We start from the raw sequence: 15708 nt of genomic DNA, 5'->3' as shown, positions 1-15708 counted from the left end.
TTGCAAGTCTCAAAGCACAAGGCAAGAGTTTTTCAGTCCTGGAGGGTGTTTTCCAAAGGGGAAAGAAAACAGAAGGGAAAGATTATGTGTGAGCAATTGAGCCCTACTGAGAGGGCAAAAAAAGTTACTGAAACTGGGATTAGCCAAATCTTGTAACGGAAAACAAGAGTCCTGTTGATGAGCTGGCACTCTGCACCTAAGAGATGTACATGCTGGGGAAAAGGAGCTCAAAAGATGGGTTGAAACAGAGCAGAAGAGGAGGTTAGGCAGCATCTGAAGCCAAAAAACCCGATGGTTGGACCTTTTCAAGCATTTATCTCCTTGAGTTGATTAAGCACATGGCAATAGCAGTTGTTAAAAAAAGAACAGTTCCCAACTTAATCAAAGTACATTATTGGAAATGATACTGATCAACCTCAGTAGAGAAACAGTAAATAACCTGTCAAGCTAAATAGTTCAGTTATGATTATTATTAATAATAAATCATGGCCACTGTTTCTTTTGTTTGCCAACAACTAGCATAGTTTATGGCTCTGCACAAACCTAACACACCATTTTATTACATTTTGGAGAGTGCATCCTCCTAAAATGAGAATGTGTTAATAATCTATGCTGGGCTTTTTGGCAGGAATCAAAGAGCTCAAACAACTTGAAATAACATCAGCAAAAAAATATTTATTCCCCATTCCTAGTTGCAGAGAAAACAGAGGTTTTCTTGGCTCAGTTACTTCTCAATAGATTTCTGGTTTCTATTAAAAGTTTGAGCCTGAGAAGTTAAAAAAAAAAAAAAGTAAGAGATGGAAGAGAATTCTCCATTCACTGAGCGTTCCTGCTTCCCCTCCTCCCTGCTTTTACATAACCCTTCTGAGCTAAAAGCAGAGACTAAAGTACAACTTCATTATTTGGAGAGGGGTGTGTGTGTCTCCTTTCAGCTCAAAAACTAAACGAAGGTGAAAAAAGGTTCTCTTTGGAGTGGAAGGAGCTGCCAAATGAGGGGAGTAATCCCAGCACAGACCAAGGAAGCGCAGAAAGGTGTGCGTGAAGCAGCCGCTTGCACATTTTTCCCTGATAGGCATTTTTTCTCCTGTCTATGATAAAAAAAGAAGGTCCTAGACACTTGTTTCCTCAGGTCCGCACTATCGCTGGCTAACTATAGCCGGCTGATGATATCACTCCTGTAGCCTGAGCCAAGGGAAGTCCTGACTGCAGGGGCTGTGGGATCAATAATTGTTCCCATTTGGGTCCATCATATTCAGCAGGGGATTGGATTTGCCAGCAGTCCTTTCCCCCTGAAATTCTCCTGTCAATATGCAGAGGCTCCCATTACTTTCCCTGACAGCAGAGGACTAGCAGGCTCAGCGCTTTGCTGGCCTCGCACATCCTTTGCTCTGTGACAGATGGACATAGGAGGCAGCACGGCGGGTGTCGTCCCCCCCGCCCCGTTCGACCACCTCGGACCCACGCCTAATGAAACACCTCTGCTTGCGGGGGGAGCAGCACTGCCCGCTGCTCCCCTTTGCCACCCGCCCGTATCCTCCCCGTTCGCTCGGAGCGGACCCCTCCCAGTGCCGGCTGGCCCTGCTCACGGCAGCCGCCGGCCCACAGCCCCAAGCCCGGGGCGGGGGGGGGGCATGGAGGGTGTGGTCCAGCATCCTCCCCATGCACACCCCCCACATCCTCTTCCCCTGCAGGGAAGCTCCTTGCACCTCCCCCTGCAAACCCTCCCGGGGATGGGGTGGGGGGCGCACGGAAGGGGAGGGGGTGTCCCCCCTGGTGGGTGGGTGTGTGTCCCCGTAGGCGACCGCTCCCCGGTGGTGAAGTGGCCTTTTAGCACCAGGCGTCAGGCCCGAGATTATCAGTGCTGTTTAATTTGAAGCGGAAACGAATCGGAAATCCTTTTCTCAACTGCCTTTTTAGACACACACACAGGCAGGGGCGGGCAGCGCAGGGGACCGCCGGTGCCCGGTGTGATGCACGCACTCACACTCACACACCGGCAAACAAGGGCGGGAGGGGGATCCGTGTGTCGTCGTCCCCCGTCGCCTCGCTGGAGGGACCCGATTTCCCAGTGCCCAGCCGGCGAGGAAGGAGTGAGTGTGAGTGTGAGTGTGAGTGTGAGCGCCCGTGCCCGGAGGTGGGCAGGGAGCCTCGCGCCAGGGTTGGAGTTGACAATAGCCGCCCGCGGCTGCAAGCTGCGTTTTGCGCCCCCCCCCCCCCAAAAAAAAGAAAAAAAAAAAGAAACCACCCCCCAAAAAAAAACGCAAACCAAAACTAAACAACACCCCCAACGCCCCTCCGCAATAATATCAGCGATATAAGAACCGCCCAAAGCTGAACTTCTACCAGGGGGTGGGGGGCAGAGGGGCCACCGGGGTCCCGGGGGCGACAATCACCGGCTTATTAATAACCATTATCAACACGCCTCCACCGAGCAGGGGGGCCGGGGGGGGGGGGGGCGCCGCATTGCTAATTACTCCCCCTCTTTCTCCCCCCATAGCCCCCCCTTCCCTTTTTAGTCCCTCAAATTGCCGCTTTGGGGGGCTGCGTGTCCTTTTCAATGTCAAAAGGAGCGCGGGGCCGCGGCGGCCGCCCCGGGACAGCCGGACCCCCCGGACCCCCCCGGACCCTCGGGACAGCCGGGCTCCCCCGCCCCCCCAGCGCCGAGCACCGCTGCGGACCCCGCGCACTCACAGACACACTCATACTCACACACGCAGATCCCCATAAGGTTACAACGTTGCTCTCTAGCTCCACTTAACCTGCAATTTACGAAGCGGGGGGGGGGAGTGTCTCCCCCCCCCTACACGCACACACATCGCTGCCCCCAGCCCCCGGCACCGTCAGAGAAACATATATAGGATACCAAAGGGGGAGGGAGGGGGGGTAAAGGAGGTAAATACATTATGAAAACTCCTCAAAAAATTGCATCCCCTTTCCAGCAGCTCGGTCGTACCCGCCCCCCCCCCCCCCCCCCCCAGCCACACACATACACCACCACCACCACCCAGTCACAAACCACAAAGCATGGAGAGGGAAGGGGTCGGAGGGGGAGAGGACTCGCATGCATTGCATAGCAGAGAAATACCCCCCTTCCAAAAAAAAAAAAAAAAAAGGCTTTTTCGCGCCATTGCAAAGTCACAACACGAAAAAAAGGAGACGACATTAACTTTTGCATGCGGAGGGGAAAAAAGGGGGGGGGGGGGAGGGAAAAGAGAGAGGGGTAAGACCCTCCTGCAATCCGGATCATCAAGACAGACCTTTCCTCGATGTCTCAGGGTTGCGGGTTTTTTTTTGTTGCTTCCCCGCCCCCCCCCCTTTACTAACCCATATCCCCAAAACGGCAAGCGGGGGCTTCTTAGCAGCTTCCTCCTCTTCTTCTTTCTTCCTCTTTCTCCCTCGGACTTCCCCCTTTCTTGTCTCTTCTCCTTTTAGATCCCGGTTTCAATCCCTCGCCACAGCCCCCAAAGGTGCTTTTGCTTGTGTTGCGGCAAACCCATGGCGGTGTTCATCTGTCAGATTAGGGGAGCGCACGGCCGCGCAGCACACGCAGAGCGGAGAGGGAGGGAGGGCGGGAGGAGGAGGGAAGGCACCCGGGGAGAGGGAGATGGACGGACAGACAGACAGCTCGATAGATAAATGATAGCTAGATAGATAAATAGAGCCAGATAGAGCGAGAAAAAATGGCGTCTTGGAAGTCGGATTCCCGGAGTAAATCAAATTAACACACAGCACCCAGAACAGTCCCGGCTAATTTTAGCAGGATCCAAAATAAAATGAAAAGGAAAAGGGGTGTGGGAAGGGGGAGGGGGGGGGGAGGGGGAGAAAGGAGAAGGGGGGGAAAAAGGGGGGAAGAGGAAAAAAACCGAAGCAAAAAATCAATGCACTGGATAAAATCCTGGATTTGAAATCGATGGAGCTTGTCTTTGACTCTCTCGCTTTTTTTCTTTTTCTTCTTTTTTTTTTTTGGAGGGGGGCTTTTTTTTTTTCTTTCTTTTTGTTGTTGGTTGTTTGGGGGCCTTTTGAAGGGCGGGGGGAGGGCGAGGTGAGGGAGGGGGAGCGTTTTCGGTTTTGCTTTTCCCGGCGAGGAGTTGTTGTTGTTTTTTTTAAAAAAAAAAAAAAAAAATAAAAGAAAGAGCAAAAACCCCGCGAGGAGAAAAGGGCTGCTTTGGCGGCGAGGAAGCTGTTCCCTTTATCCCGGCTCGCTGCGCTCCGGAACGGGCCGCGCTGGTGCCGGAGCTCCGGCGGGCTGCGGGGCTGCGGCCGCCCGCTCCCCCCGCCGCGCCGCCCCGCGCTGGGCCGCGCCGAGGGAGGGCAGGGGGAGGCGGGGGAGAAACACCCCCTCCTCCTAACGGGCACGGGAGCGATGCTCGCACACTCACACACACAGGCAGACACACACAGGCACACCACCCCCCTCCCCGCGGGGAGCGCACTCTCGCAAAGGGTGCGTCTGGGGGCTGCCTTTTGCTCCCCGCTGGATTTTCCTTTCTCTGTCTTTTATTTTGTCTTTTGGTCTGGTTTCCCCCCTCCTCTCTCTCTCCCTCTCCCTCCCTGCAAGGGGCGGTGATTTGTTTAAGCAGATCTGGGGGCTGATGGCTCCGGTCTCTCTTTTCTCTCGCTCGCTCCCGGAGTCCTGCAGCACTGGCGCGGGGGGAATAAATGGTAATGATCGGGCACACAGACACACAGACACACACAGACACACACAGACACACATTCGGTGTGGCTGCAATGCTCAGCTCTGAGTTAATGCACTCAACAGTGCCGCTACCTGACGCAACAGCAGCAGTGATGGGGGCAGGGGAGAAAAGGCAGAGAAGGTGAGAGCCAGGTTAGTGGTATTTATCCCACTCCTATCTCAGTCTTTTCCCCCCGCCAACACCCCGTCCACCCCCTTACACCCCCCACCCCACCCCCATCCTTTTCACAGCCCAGCCCCTGCAGTCTCATTACATATGTAGGAGATTTTGGGGGTCCACTGACTGCTGTTCAGACCTGAAGTGAGGCATCCTTCTCTGGGAGAGACAAGCAAAGACTCCCAACATCTGTTTTAAGGGTTAACCCACCACCCACCTTTCAGTATGAAGCAATAACAGTGCCCAAAATACAGCACAAATTCAGCTCCAGGACAATGGTGCTGTGCAAAATCCAAGCCCTGGGGCTTTTGATTTCCCACCCTTGCTCTGCCAGCGGTCTGGATGACGCTGCCATTTAGGTTGCCAATTTGGCAAACCTTTACTCACAGGAGTAAATTGTTGGCTTGCCTGAGTAATCACGCAGGAGATGAGGAGGAACCCCAGAAAGGGAAGGTTTGTGGGATGGAGCTGTGGAAGGTAACATTGCGGGCGAGTAGGGAGCACCCCCACCGGGTACCTCTGCATGTTTGAGCCCTTGCAGAGATGATGCCAGAGGGATCCCTGTCCCAGAGCGTTGCAGGAGATTCAAAGTACACCAAGTTGCTCCCCTTTGCTCTGGGACAAATGGTAACCTCAGGCCATCATCTGAGTGACCTGAATTCAGGGTTCAACTGATGCAAGGACTACCTGGGTCTACCCCTATTAGCCATGGAGGCTTATTCATATGCCACAATCCCTTAAATGTGTAGCAGCAGATCCAGGACACAGATCCCAGTCTAACACTGGTTGGGCAGGAGAGCTCTGTGTGGTCCACAAGATGCCAGTGTAGCCCTCACAGACCCAGCTACGGGGGTGAGTATCTGCCCTCAGCCCCACCGTGTTTCCTTACACTTTCTGGGAAAAGTTCCTTGATAAAAAACACACCAAGCCATTATTTCCCTTTGGATCTCTCCTCATGACTCATCTCTGCCATGATACATACAAATCCCAAAGTGATGAGCTTGGGTAGAGGCAATGGGCTGTGCTTGTCCTTCTCCCACTGCCCTTTCCTCCAGCATCTCTCCACCAATAGGAGAAAGCAAATAAATCAATAAAATACACAAAAACCCGATGAACAACACATCAATCCCACCTCCAACCCAAACAAATATGCAACTCGGAAACTTTTGAATTGGAAATGTCACGTTGAAAATATTGACATTTCTGATTGAAAACAAACAAGAATTGTCATTTTGAATCAGCTCTTTGACATGGAAGGGAGACTTATCTGTTTAAATTAAATCGCCCAACTGGAGCAACATTTTGTCATTTTGTATCCGAATGAAACAAATAGTTTCAACATTTCTTGGCAGAGCTGCCAGTGACATTTTCCTGTGAAGTATTTGGTTTTGAAAACATCTGGCAGGTAAACTCTGTGCGTTGAAGAGTGATGTTGACCACCATCTTCCTCTTTGGAATAAGCTGACACATGGTTATTAAATAATTAGATGGACTGGATTAATGAAGAAAACCAATGGGCCAAAAAAACCCCCAAACAACAAAACAAAACCCAAACACTTTTGATTTTGCTTTGTTACAGAATAGCCTTTTGCTTATATTTATGAAGTTTGGGATAAGAAGTGTTTTGTGAGCCTTTGCTCTTTTTATCTTGTATTTCTTTTCTTCTGGAGAGTATACATACGCATACGTACATAAGCAGCCCAACTTAAATCATTTTAAACTGAGAAGTTCAATTCGGGAAGCAATCAAGATAATGACTTATTTAATGCTCACTTGCTTTGAAAACATGGGGGAGTCTAAAAATAATAACAAAAAAAGCCATAAAGCTACCAAAGCAAGGTTTTGATTCACCCAAAGTTATTTTTAGGCCTGTCTTATACATAACTGGAAAATAATAAAAACCCATACCTTGTTGTTGGGGTCTGCAGCGGGTCTGCAGACAAGTTAGTTGACTTCAAAGACTCATCCGTGTACCTTTAAGACGGCCACAAATTGTCAGGTATGTAAACAGGATGTGAAGAATCGGAACTTAGAACCGCAGCATACGGGCACCTACAGCAACAGCAAAGAGCAAGCAAGAAGAAGGACACAAAAACCTATCAGGGGCTGACACCTGTACTGTCTAAGATATATAAATAGTTTGTATAAACAATAAAGGCCATTTTGTCCGAACCCAGCCACGCAGACACAGTGTTTTTTTCAGTCTGCCTCGACTTGCGTCACCACATTTGGTGACCCTGACATGCCAATGTGACCCCAGTAAAGGGTATCAAAAAGAGACCCCGAGACTGTGCCGATGTGACCCCGGTAAGGGGTGTCAGGGGCAGATCCTGAGACTGTGACCAGTGGGTTGCTGGGGAGGTGGATCCTGGTGAAGCAGAATAGCGCAACTAGCAGCTGCAAGATCCCGGGAGAACTTGACACCGGTAAGGTGAGCCACCAGGGACAACATGGGGAATAAGTTATCTAAAGAAGATACCATGGTGCTATCAATGTGGAAGTTAGAATTTGAGAAGCGTGGAATTACTTTAGATGGGCTTCGGTTAAAAGATATGTTATTGTGGGCCAAAACACATGGAGTGGATGTGTCCCCCGCGACTGCTCTTAGTGTGTCGACCTGGGACAATTTAGGATCAACACTGTCAGAAGCTCTGGAGAAAGGGGACAAAAAGGCGTCAGGGCTATTGCCTACATGGGGAGTGCTTAGACATGTTGTAGGGGGCTTCAAGAATCCGCAAGATGCAAATGAGGGCTTGCCAAATCAGCAAAATGTGACTTGGGGCTTGCAGAGTCTGCAAGACACGACTAGGAGCTTAAAAAGTCAGCAAAATGCGAGTGGGGGCTTGCAAAGTCTGCAAGACGCAAGTGGGGGCTTAAAAAGTCAGCACAATGTGAATGAGGGTACATCGTTCAAACCTCCCCTGTATCCCCCTCCGGAATACAGACAAGAGGATGAGGGGGTGGGGGAGGGGGAGAGTCTGTGTCCCTTACCAGGCGCCACTCGCCAATGCCCTGAATCCCCTAAATCTCTCCAACTGCATCGACTTATACTCGATACCGATTCCGATTCCGAGGATGAGAAGCAGAAACCTCGGTGGACCGATCCCAGCCCCCCTGACCCCCCCCAACATTTGTGTCAGCCCACACTCCTTCCTCCTCCGCCTGCTCCGCCCCCCTGCCCACCCCCTCGGCTCCGGCCCTGCCTGCGCAGGATGGAGATGCCGAAAACCCGGATTCGGGACCAGCTACGACAACGTTATCAGTCACAGGCAATGAAGAAGGTGGAGGTGGTAAAAATCCAGTTTCCAGTGGTACAGTAATGACGCGCGACCCTCGGCGATTTTGGCAGGCTGTAAGAGATGGGGCGTTAAGAGACGGGAACTGGGATTTAGTAGAACAGATAGGCGGAACACTCCTTGAACTTCTTACTCCTTCCACCGATGCACCGCATGCATATCCTATTGTATTAGGAGATGCGGCTGCTGGTAATCCTCACGTTCACACACCATTTGCTTGGAAAGTAGTGCAGGACTGCCCCTCCAAAAAACAACATGTGCCACGACCTAAACTGTCCTTGGCGATAATTCCTTGTTTCCGCTGTTGCAGGAAAGGGCATTTTGCAAAACAATGCCATTCTCATTACGATAAAGAAGGATTTCACCTATCACGACAGGGAAACACTCACAAGAGCGTGAGGAGGCGCGCGATGACACAAGTACCTCAGATTGTCATACCAACCGTCCAGCCTTATGTTACCAATTATCAGGGAGGACCCAAGGATCAGCAGGGATGGATGTATACGCCAGTGAATCAGTAACTCTAACCAACCATGGAGTGTTTAAGGTCCCTTTGAATGCTCAGGGGCCAATAGGTAAGGGCCTTAGTGCCTTACTAATAGGTCGATCTAGTACTACTTTGCAAAATATCCAAGTACATGTTGGTGTTATTGATGCAGACTTTACAGGTCAAATATGTGCCTTAGTTTCTACACCTGTGCCTCCTGTTACAATTCCAAAAAATACACGCCTTGCTCAACTTGTGCCTTTTGTGAGTTGTGTTCCCAGAACAGAGCCTAGGTGGCGGGGTGATGAAGGATTCTGCTCCACAGGAAAACCTCAAGTGTGTTGGACGCGAGAACTATCTTCACAACGACCCAACCTGACCTGCACCTTGGCGTTATCGGGAGGCACTCCTGCACAAGTGAGATTGAGCGGTCTTCTGGATACCGGAGCAGACGTAACTGTCATATTGGGCAAAGACTGGCCACCTCAATGGCCTTTGGTAAATAATGCAGCAGGAGTTGTAGGTCTGGGGGGCATGACTACTAGCTACTTCTCTGTAAAACCTATACAGATCAAGACACAAGAAAGACAGACTGCCACCGTCCGCCCATACGTTGCCACCGCACCATTCACTTTGTGGGGTCGAGATTGTTTAGGACAATGGGGAGTTCGTATCACCACGGATTTTTAACTGGGGCCACTGTACTGCAGGGAGTGAAACAGCCTACCCTTGGTCTCACTTGGTTAACTGACAAACCAGTATGGGTAGATCAGTGGCCCCTGCCCCAAGAAAAGCTGTATGCCCTGCATGAATTAGTTAAAGAACAGTTAGACGCGGGCCACATTAAAGAATCACATAGCCCATGGAACTCCCCTGTATTTGTGATAAAAAAGAAGTCTGGTAAAATGCGATTATTGCATGACCTGCATAAAGTCAACGCAGTGATGGCCCCTATGGGGGCCTTACAGCCAGGATTGCCATCTGCCACCATGATACCAATGGACTGGGACATTTTAGTTATTGATCTGAAAGGCTGTTTTTTTACCATTCCTTTAGATCCAAAAGACAAAGCAAAGTTTGCTTTTACAGTACCAACTAGAAATAACTATGAGCCCACAAAAAGGTATCACTGGACCATGCTGCCTCAGGGCATGAGAAACTTGCCAACCATTTGTCAATGGTTTGTGGCCCTAGCCCTGAGCTCTGTGAGAGACAAATACAAGGATGTTTACTGTTGTCATTACATGGATGACATTTTGCTGGCAGCACTGTCAACAGAACTGCTGAACGTAGTTGAAAAAGATGCCAGACATAGCTTAGCAGAGTTTGGATTGGTTGTAGCTCCTGAAAAAAGTTCAGAGACAAGAGCCTTGGAAATATCTGGGCATGAATGTGCTGAAAAGAACTGTGTCTCCACAACCTATCAAATTGAAACTGGACATAAAGACTTTGAATGATGTCCAAAAACTTGCAGGAATGCTAAATTGGTTACGGCCTTATTTAGGCCTTACTAATGAACAAATGCAACCTCTTTTGCAACTTTTAAAAGAAGACACAGATCTTTTAGCCCCAAGGTATTTAACACCTGCAGCCTTAGCACTTCTGAAAGAAGTTGAAGAGTTGATCTCTTCGCGACATGTGTGGCGTGTAGATATCACACTTCCTTTAAGTGGTTTTATTTTAATGGACCAATCTTCCCCTTCTGCTATGTTGGCCCAATGGAACCAGGCTTGGGAAGATCCGCTGCATGTACTTGAATGGTTGTTTTTGCCTTTGCAGCCTAAGAAAACTGCTGTTGAATGGTATGAACTTGTTGCCGATTTGATCATAAAAATCCGAAAAAGATGTTTAGAGTTGACTGGAGCTGATCCAGCAACTGTAATTATCCCTGTACAACAATACTATGTTGAATGGGCGCTGTTAAATTCTGCTGCCCTTCAAGTGGCTCTTGCCAATTTTCAAGGGCAAATTCAGCACCATCACCCACCTCATCCACTTCTGAAAATGACTGTAAATCTAACTTTGCAGCCACGGCAACTAAGTCAAAGACAACCAGTTGAAGGTGACACAGTATTTACAGATGGATCTGGAAAAATGGGAAAAGCCACAGTTGCTTGGAAAAAACCATGGGCAATGGCATTCCCAAATTGTATATCAGGAAGGATCCCCGCAAGTTGTAGAATTACGGGCTGCGGCTTTGGCATTTCAGTATTTTCCAGGCTCTCTTAATCTTGTTACTGATTCGGCATATGTGGCAGCCCTCCTTCCCAAGCTAGATATGGCTGTCCTTGGCCATGTCAACAACCCCAAGCTTTTTGCAATTTTGACTTTAGTTTGGGAAGAGATTCGGAAACGCCATTCTCCATATTATGTTATGCATGTTAATAGCCATACTTCCCTACCTGGTTTTATAATTGAAGGCAATGCTAGAGTTGATGCTCTAGTTTCTGTGGCTCTGTCAGTGCCTGTTCCTGATGTCCACCAGCAAGCCGTGTTAGCCCACCAATTCTATCATCAGAATTGGCAATCCTTGTATCACCAGTTTGGCCAAAAGGGTCTCTCTCAGGCTGCTGCACGCGGTATTATTGCAGCCTGTCCAGACAGTCAATATGTTACTTCTGTGCCAAAATATGGAGTTAATCCTAGAGGCCTTCAAGCTTTACAACTTTGGCAAACAGATGTAACTCATTAAAATGAGTTTGGCAGAAAAATATGTCCATGTTACAATAGATACATATTCTACTGCAATGATTGCTACTGCCCACACAGGAGAGACCAGTCGTGACATCATTAGGCATTGGCAACGTGCTTTTTCTGTGCTCGGTGTCTCTCTTGAAATCAAAACAGACCGTGGACCTGCCTGTAGTTCCAGGCCTGTCAGTCAGTTCCTTTCCCAATGGGGGATCTCCCACAAATTTGGAATTCCCCATTCCCCTACGGGCCAAGCCATTGTTGAACGCATGAATGGTACTCTTAAATGCCAGCTTGAAAAACAAAAAGGGGGAATGAAGGGAATGACCCCAGAGGCACGATTAGAGAAAGCATGTTATGTTTGAACTTTCTGAAAATATCTGCCAACCATGCGGTGCCTCCCATTGTGCGACATTTTGTGTCAATTGGTGACAAGCAGCAAAAGCATGAAGGTGTCTTAGTACGCATGAAAGACCCTCGTACCGGGCATTGGTCGGGACCGCATGAATTGTTAACTTGGGGGAGAGGTTATGCTTGTGTTTCTACAGATGAAGGTCCGCGATGGATACCTGCTCGCTGTGTGCGGCCTGAGCTTAGCGTGCCGGATCGTGGGAGCGCTGCTGCCGCCAGTCAACCCAACAACTACTGTGTGGTCTCCTTACTGAACCAGTCCTTGTTTGGTGTGCCCTTCCTTGAAACTGACTTGCAGACATTGTTGCAAAAAGTGAATGTATGCGGGGAATGAAGAATCTTACTGAAAGCCTTAGTTTTTTCGATAATTGACTACCTCTGTATAATGTTAACCCAAAAGAAGTTGATATTGTTTGCCCTTTGAATGTCGATAGTTGTCTTTATGTAGATGCTTATGTAGTAGGAGGCCATGATGGGACCATGGCATCTGCATAAATCAACACGTGAACATGTTGATAAGCATAATGCGTTTACGCGCAATATAACTTTGGATGAAGCATGTAATGATGTAACTGATTTATGGAACTGATGGGAACGTATTGCAGCGGTTCTTCTCTTATCCGAAGTAACAGCAGGGAAACTGTTAAAGAGTTAAATCACCTTGTTTGTTAGGCAGTTAAGAATGTGAGTCAAATTTGCCACCATTACATACAAAACAGAGCAACTATTGGCTTTTTGTTGTTGGCTCAAGGACATGGCTGTGAGGATTTTGATGGTATGTGCTGCATGGATTTTAGGCCCCCCATTGCAGCAACATGTTACCAAAATCTGAGAAAATGTCAGCCTTTTTGGCATCCATTCACTCAATTGGCAGTATTGTTTGTTTGCTATTGCCTTGGTTGCCGTCATGTTTGCAAGGGCCCTGCAGAACATGACAAACCTGGTACTAGCTGTTCAAAAAACAAAAAGGGGGAATTCTTGGGGTCTGCAGCGAGTCTGCAGACAAGTTAGTTGACTTCAAAGACTCATCCGTGTACCTTTAAGACGGCCACAAATTGTCAGGTATGTAAACAGGATGTGAAGAATCGGAACTTAGAACTGCAGCATACGGGCACCTACAGCAACAGCAAAGAGCAAGCAAGAAGAAGGACACAAAAACCTATCAGGGGCTGACACCTGTACTGTCTAAGATATATAAATAGTTTGTATAAACAATAAAGGCCATTTTGTCCGAACCCAGCCACGCAGACATAGTGTTTTTTTCAGTCTGCCTCGACTTGCGTCACCACACCTGGTTGCCTGTAGAACTCAAAGTCTGAAAAGACCCATCAGGATACATTTCATAAGCAGAAAAAGACCCCTACCTTTGAGCAGTCACCTTGTAGGATGTGTGTGCATAAATCATTGTGGATCAGGGTTGACATCAAAGGTTTTCTTACCTATGCTTTTGTCTTCTAGATCTAGAACATTTTTCTTTTCTTAAAAAAAATCTCTGCCGTGTGTCAGGGAGCTCGTACAATGTAAGTGGGTAATCTGAAAGAGGAAATTTCCTCTCTTTGTTCTTTTCACTTAAAAAATACTGTGGTGTTCATAAAGTTTGTTTCGTTCTCGCAGTGGACCTGTGATGAGTTTCCTATTTGTGTCTAACAATCTGTACATATCCTTGACTGCACGAGACAAGCAGATGTTTTATAATGAAGGCCATGAGCCCGTTATTTTTATAGAAATAGCATAATCAGTTAAATATGTATATAAGTCTTTCTAGGTTCAAGTTATGAACTAACGTTATGCAGAATTATTGGGTGATTTTTAAGTTAATGTGAAAGAAAAAAACTTATCTTGTGAGGCCCCCAGTAAAATGCTGGTAACACTTTATATGATATAAAATATAGAAATAAATCATTAGAAATAACCATTTACAATTGGTTTACTTGCTTAAGGCAGACCCGTTTCCTTATGTTTTAGCTTCTCAGCTTTCTAGCATACTTCTGAGCTTGACATAGAAGATATCTATGTGTCTATCTATCTATTGATCTATCTATCATCATTTACCTATCTACCTATCATCATCTGTTTATCTATATCCACACACATAAACTCTTAGACATACAATAGTTTGCAATTCATTTTATCCCACTACAACATAAGCCATGAGCGATTATATTCCAAGACAGTTGAAAATGGGGAGGGGGGGAAATGTGAATGTATTTCAATCCTCCCATTTTTTTGCTGAAGAATTGGAAATCCGTCTGTTTGAACAATTGGTCCCAAAATAGAAATAGCAGTGATTTTTAAAGTTGCCCTTTTATTTTGTAAATCCTTCAGACATGTGGTATCAAGTTGTGTGAACAATGGCAGGCAAGAATCAAAATTCAAGGACAAGGGATTGGAAACCAAGTGCAAAACTAATTTTAGAAGACATAAACCCCCTCTTTTGGTTGGGTGTCCATGGGTTTAGGATATTTATACTCCCAGCATTCCCAAATTATTTTTCTTGTACATTATTTTGATAGTTGAGTACTATTATCCCTATCTCACCATCTTCTTGGTATTGGCAAAGGCTGTGCCATGCTCACTACTGCTCACAAACAAAAGAAAAAAGATTTTTTCTCCAATTTCTCAACCAGGGCAATTAGAAGAAAGCCTCAGTAGCTTAGCAATGTTGTATTACAGTGTGGCAGATGACCACATGGGAGGCTCAGGTTCAAGTCCAGACTTTCTTATCTATCAGATCTTTCCACAGCCTTCTTCCCCCTATGGAGCCAGTGACCAAATATCTCTCTGTAAAGAGGCAGCAGGCAGAAGCTGTAGGGTGATGCTCAGTGATGGTTCTTGCTGACACACCAGCAGAAGGCCAGGAGCTGCCCTTTGCTCAGATCTGTGAGTCCTTCTGAACACCCTTGAACATCTGCACCCTGTAGCTCTTTCAACATCCACCACTTTGTTACTCTCACAGCTGTGGTTCTATTTTGCAGTCTTTCCTGAGCAAACAAGTAACTGACCCCGTAAGGACACAAAATTCTTTCCCTCCTAAATAACTTCAAAGAAACTAATTACTAATAAGCATCAAAACCTATCCTGGATTCTCACATGCATCGTTGAACTATGGTGGTGTGGATTTCAATCACAGTTTTCATACTGATTACAGTTTTGCATATATATGTATATATAGCCTCAAATACACATACTTACATATATATAAGACTTTATAAACTAATACGGAAGCAGTAATGTGCATAACAAGCACAACACAGCAGAAATGTAACATCAGTCAACAAAGCACTGGAAAGAGGCAATTTAAAGCTGCATGACTTAGGGTGGGGATTGAATGGAAATGCTAGATATTCTTGGGAATTCCAGGTATAAAGAACTGTTTAATCTAGCTAGGAAAGTCATTAATGGCATTGATAATTAAAAGTTGAATTCAGAGAAAAGATCACATTGCAATGCCAATGTACGTGGTTCATAGTGATTAATCATTCTGGAAAGTTAATGGGAGGATTGGTAAAAATCACCATCTCATGACATTTTCAGGTTGGAGAGTGGATGATTTCCTAGAAGATATGTTTTAGCCAAGCAAAAGTAATTGGGTTCAGGACAAGAGCAGACATGAAATGAGTTAAGAACTGCCTAACTGACAGATCTCTGAAAGCAATTGTCAATGCAGAACTATTGTCAAAGAGGAGTGTTACTGGAGTTTTCCCTCATGCTATTCATCAGTGATCTGGAAGTAAATATAAAACTACTCCTGATGACATTTGTAGATGACATTACAGTTGATAAAATAGCAAAGAAGGAGAGTCCAGGGCAGCCTGACATTACAAACTGCACCGCCTGGCTTGGGAAAACAAAATGCATTTTACTGCAATAGTATGCTAGTTGCAATAAAATGCTTGTTGCAAACACAGACAAAATCTTGCCCAAGCACTGCAGTGCCAGCTTTGAGTTGGGCCCTCAGATCTGAATG

The 15708-nt window shown here is 47.0% G+C and overlaps 1 protein-coding gene across 4 annotated transcripts in view; it reads right to left on the bottom strand.

Moving 5' to 3' along the window:
• Positions 1-3551, bottom strand: part of LOC101920929 (SET-binding protein) — a 271629-nt gene extending 268078 nt beyond the window's left edge. For all 4 annotated transcript variants that reach the window (XM_055792952.1, XM_055792956.1, XM_055792953.1 and 1 more), the window contains exon 1: positions 3325-3551. The gene's annotated coding sequence lies outside the window, so the exon portion shown is untranslated. The remainder of the gene's footprint in view (positions 1-3324) is intronic.
• Between the last annotated feature and the right edge of the window lie 12157 nt (positions 3552-15708).

This window comes from Falco peregrinus, chromosome W, assembly GCF_023634155.1.
Source record: "Falco peregrinus isolate bFalPer1 chromosome W, bFalPer1.pri, whole genome shotgun sequence".
Classification (NCBI taxonomy): Eukaryota; Metazoa; Chordata; class Aves; order Falconiformes; family Falconidae; genus Falco; species Falco peregrinus.
The sequence above is the reverse complement of the archived record's forward strand: the minus strand, read 5'-3'. Positions and strand labels throughout refer to the sequence as shown.